Genomic DNA, 5,454 nt, shown 5'->3' with positions numbered 1-5,454 from the left:
AGTAATATTAAGGAAAACAGAGGGAGAACGGAGATAGGGTTCGGAGCCCTTAAACATGGATCATGAACTGTTTCCCTTATAGTTGGGTTAATGTGTCCAAGCGCATTGGTACAAAATAATGCAATAAGAAACCGACACCCGAAGGCGGACTGCGCATGGGTCCTGAAAAACGGTTAGCCTCTAGGGCTTCTCGTGTACGCCTGTGCTCTGTGTCAATCCGGTGTGTTTGTCCTTTGACGGGATCGTTAATCGGGCCATCGAAGGAGGCCCCCATAGGAGAAACCTGGAACAAGGGAAAAGAAGATAGTAAAGTTATATGTGTGTCCGGGATCGGTCTGGCCGAACCGTGGATCCCGGGATAGCTTGTGCCTCCGTTGATGCCCATGGAATTTTGAGTGCGTAGTTAAGGACGTGTGGTATGAATGCCACTACCTCATCAAGATTGGGATGGAGGCCGAATTGCTAATTGAGCTCTTGACGAGCCGCGCTGTCCTGTTGTAGTATAGTCCGGACCCTCTTAATGATGTCCACGGGCTCGGGAGCCAGACTATGATGCTGCTTGAGAAGGCCGCTTTGTACCTCTGCTGCTAGGGCGGCGGTGTGCTCCTCTGTCCGGAGGGAGCGTTCTGTGTTTCCGTTGACTGTTATGACGCCGCACGGACCGGGCATCTTCAGCTTAAGATAAGCATAGTGTGGCACCGCGTTGAATCTAGCAAACGTGGTTCGTTCGAGTAGTGCGTGGTAGCCACTGCAGAAGGGGACGATATCGAAGATTAACTCCTCGCTTCGGAAGTTGTCCGGGGAACCGAAGACCACCTCCAGCGTGATTGAGCCCGTGCAGCGGGCCTCAACGCCTGGTATGACTCCTTTAAAGGTAGTCTTTGTGGGTTTGATTCATGAGGGATTAATGCCCATCTTCCGCACTATATCCTCATAGAGCAGCTTGAGGCTGCTACCACCGTCCATTAGGACTCGTGTTAGGTGAAATCCGTCGATGATTGGGTCAAGGACCAGTGCGGCTGAACCTCCATGCCAGATACTAGTTGGGTGATCTCGACGATCGAAGGTGATCGGGAATGACGACCACGGATTGAATTTTTGGGCGACTGGCTCTACCGCGTATACGTCCCTAAGTGCTCGCTTGCGCTCCCTTTTGGGGGTGTGTGTAGCGTATATCATGTTCACCGTTTTGACTTGAGGGGGAAATTTCTTCTGCCCTCCTGTGTTCGGCTGCCAGGGCTCTTCGTCCTCGTCCTCACTTTGTGATCCCTTTTCTTTGTTTTTGGCATTTAACTTGCCAGCCTGTTTGAAAACCCAACAGTCTCTGTTGGTGTGATTGGCTTGTTTGTCTGGGTACCATGTATCTGGCACGAACGATCGAGTATGCGATCCAGGCTGGATGGTCCCTCATTGTTCCTTTTGTAGGGCTTCTTTCGCTGTCCGGACTTGGAGCCGCTGAATCCGGCGTCAACGGTGGTGTCATCGGTGTTATCGCCATTGCTTTGGCGTTTGTGTCTGTTGCGCCAGATCTTTCCGGAGCTATTCTTGGCCTCGGAGGGGCCTGTCTCGCTGGCTGTGTTTTTTCTATGAGCCAGCTAGCTGTCCTCACCCGCGCAAAAGCGGGTCATGAGTGTCATAAGGGCTGCCATGGACTTCGGCTTTTCTTGGACGAGGTGGCGTGCTAGCCATTCGTCACAGATGTTGTGTTTAAAGGCCGCTAGGGCTTCGGCATCCGGACAGTCAACGATCTGGTTCTTTTTGGATAAGAACCTAGTCCAGAATTTACTGGTTGATTGTCCAGGTTGCTGAACTATGTGGCTTAAGTCATCAGAGTCGGGCGGCCGGACATATGTACCTTGGAAGTTGTCAAGAAAAGCCTCTTCCAAATCCTCCCAGCTGCCGATGGAATTCTCGGGCAGGCTACTCAACCAATGTCTAGCTGGCCCTTTGAGTTTCAGTGGGAGGTATTTGATGGTGTGGAGGTCGTCTTCACGGGCCATGTGGATGTGGAGAATAAAGTCCTCAATCCATACTGCGGGGTCGGTTGTTCCGTCGTATGATTCAATATTGACGGGCTTGAACCCCTTAGGGAATTCGTGATCCAGCACCTCATCTGTGAAGCAGAGAGGGTGTGTGGCGCCTCTATATCAGGCTGCATCATGGTGCACGATTATCGGCCCAGGTATGACTAGGTTTGTCACGTCCGAATAGGTAGCCGTCATCCCGAGTCGGGAAGCATCCTCGCGATCCGTAGATTGATCTGGTGTGTTCTGCTCTACTGTCCAGCTCCTGCCGAAGGTCGTATGTATGGTCCTGAGCTGTTATGTCCCTGTTTTTGTGAGGTGGTGGGGCGGGCTGTTGTTCGGCCTGAGTTGCCGCTTTATCCCGACCGCGGGGTGGTTGGTCCGTCGCACTATCCCAACCGCATGGTGGTCGGTCCGCATTGCGTGAGGGAGGTATGGGATTTGGTGCCTCCTCATCAAACTGAGGTAGCAGTCTACACTTTGGGTAACTCTTGCTTGGGCGCTTGAGGCCGTATTCTTCAGCTGCTAGGACATCAGTCCACCTATCAATGAGTAGGTCTTGATCAGCTTGAAGCTGTTGTTGCTTCTTCTGCAGGCTTCTTGGAGTGGCTATTAGCTGGCGCTTGAAGCGCTCCTGCTCGAGGGGTGCCTCAGGCACGATGAACCCCTCATTGCCGAGGCTCTCATCATCCTCGGAGACTGGACAATAACTATCATCGTCTAGGTCATTGGGCATGTTTAGATTATCAGGGTTATCTTGCTTGTTGTCTTGTTCCTCCTGTTCGGATGCAGCACCGATAGGGTCTTCATTGTTTTCGGCATCGCCCGGAGTAGTATTCTCTCTGGTGCCAGTATTTCCATCATTTGAGCGACAAGGCTTGGAGCAGAGTTTAGGGCACCGGCGCTTGGACTGTGTCTGAGAAGGTTTATTCGCAACTGGATATCCTTTTTCATCGTCGCTAGCTTTTTTAGGTGTGTCGACCATATACACATCGTACGAAGAGGTGGCCGTCCAACGTCCAGTAAATGGTGGGTTTTGGCCTTGCTCCTGGTCGGCATCGTCGTCCATACCGTCGATGTCTTCGGAGCCGTAATCGAGCACGTCGGTTAAGTCATCGACAGTGGCTATGAAGTGGGTGGCGGGTGGGAAACAAAATTTCCAATCATCAGCCTCTGGCTCGAACCGAACATAGTTCAGCTGTGAGTCCTTTTCCAAGGAAAAGTTCTTTAAAGAGTTTAGCACACCACCCAAAGGTGGGTGCTGGAAAATGTCTGCGGCGCTAAATTTGAAAATCGATAACCGATCCAGCTCGGTGTCCGCAGGCGTACATGGTCCGGAACATATAGCCGGAGACGGATCCGGAGTTCCATTGACGCAGATATTGCGAGGTGCTGAGCCCGTGTGCGGCTCCAATGCCGCGGACTCTGTGGCTTCGGATGGCACGATATGCTCCGGTTCTAAGGCCATTGCAGCAACAGGGAACATCTCCTGGATGTGATCCGATGACAGATTTAAGTCATGTTCCTCGGAGCGAGGGGGAGCGAACGCTGCGGTCTCAAATCCATTGAAGATCAAGTCTCCGCGGATATCCGCGACATAGTTCAAACTTCCAAATCTGACATGGTGGCCAGGGGCGTAGCTATCAATCTACTCCAGATGGCCGAGCAAGTTGGCCCGCAGTACGAAGCCGCCGAACACGAAAATCTGTCCGGGGAGGAAGGTTTCTCCTTGGACAGCGTCGCTATAGACGATTGAAGGGGCCATCGAACCTTTCGTCAACGGCACAGTGGAACTCTCATTGAAAGCACCAATGTCGGTGTCAAAATCGGCGGATCTCGGGTAGGGGGTCCCGAACTGTGCGTCTAGGATCGATGGTAACAGGAGACAGGGGACACGATGTTTACCCAGGTTCGGACCCTCTCTATGGAGGTAATACCCTACGTCCTGCTTGATTGATATTGATGAATATGAGTGTTACAAGAGTTGATCTACCACGAGATCGTAATGGCTAGCCTAGCTTGTATGACTATGGTAATGAGTATATCCTTTCTGGATTAACCCCTCTGGTTTATATAGACACCGGGGGGATCTAGGGTTTACATAGAGTGGGTTACATAAGAAGGAATCTTCATAGTCGGTTGTCAAGCTTGCCTTCCACGCTAAGGAGAGTCCAATCCGGACATCGGTACAGTCTTCGGTCTTCATGTCTTCACAGCCCATCAGTCCGGCCCATGGATAACAGGTTGGACGCCCGAGGACCCCTTAGTCCAGGACTCCCTCAATGGTCACCTCGAGGAGAAGGTCTTCTGCCAGCAACCCACCGGGTTTGTTGGCCCGGCGCTTCCTGACCATGTGTGCCTGCTTTCGCGGTCCTTGTACGGACTCAAGCAGGCTTCGCGCGCTTGGTACCAGCGCATCGCGGCGTTTCTCCACTAGCTTGGGTTCCATTCTACCCGCTCGGATGCCTCGCTCTTCTTCTATCATTAGGGCTCTGACACGGCCTACTTGTTGCTCTATGTCGACAACATCATCCTGACGGCATGTACGGCTGGTCTCCTCAGTCAGCTCATGGCTCGTCTTCGCGCTGAGTTCGCCATCAAGGACTTGGGTCCTTTGCACTACTTTCTCGGTGTCGAGGTGGTGCCCCGTCCGGATGGCTTCTTCCTTCATCAGCGGAAGTACGTTCACGAGCTCCTGGAGCACGTCGGCATGCTTAACTGCAAGCCCGCCGCTACGCCTATTGATATGAAGGCCAAGCTTTCTGCCACAGATGGTTCTCCTGCTTCGGATGCTCCTTTCTATCGATCCATCGTTGGTGCTCTCCAGTACCTCACTCTGACTCGACCGGAGATCCAGTATGTCGTGCAGCAGGTGTGTCTTCATATGCATGCTCCTCAAGACGTTCACTGGGCTGCCGTCAAGTAGATTCTCCGCTATATCTGTGGCACTATGGATCTTGGCGTCAAGCCTTCGCCGGCACCGCCCTCACCGCCTACTCTGATGCAGACTGGGCGGGCTGCCCCGACACTCGTCGCTCTACTTCGGGCTATTGTGTCTACCTTGGACCCTCACTTATCTCGTGGTCGTCCAGCGGCAGCCTACGGTCTCTTGTTCCAATGCTGAGGCTGAGTATCGTGTGGTGACGAATGCCGTCGCCGAGTGTTCCTGGCTTCGCCAGCTGCTTCAGGAGCTCTCTTGCCCTGTTGACCATGCCACGGTGGTCTACTGCGACAACGTCTCGGCGGTCTACCTCTCCTCTAACCTGGTGCATCATTGACGGACCAAGCATATTGAGTTGGATATTCATTTTGTTCGAGAACAGGTGGCCCTTGGCCATATTCGTGTTTTACACGTCCCTACTTCCCAACAATTTGCCGATATCATGACCAAGGGCTTGCCTACGGCGTCCTTTGAGAAGTTCCGGTCCAG

This window comes from Triticum dicoccoides, chromosome 3A (assembly GCF_002162155.2).
Source record: "Triticum dicoccoides isolate Atlit2015 ecotype Zavitan chromosome 3A, WEW_v2.0, whole genome shotgun sequence".
In the NCBI taxonomy this organism is placed as follows: Eukaryota; Viridiplantae; Streptophyta; class Magnoliopsida; order Poales; family Poaceae; genus Triticum; species Triticum dicoccoides.
This window is presented reverse-complemented; position numbering follows the sequence as displayed.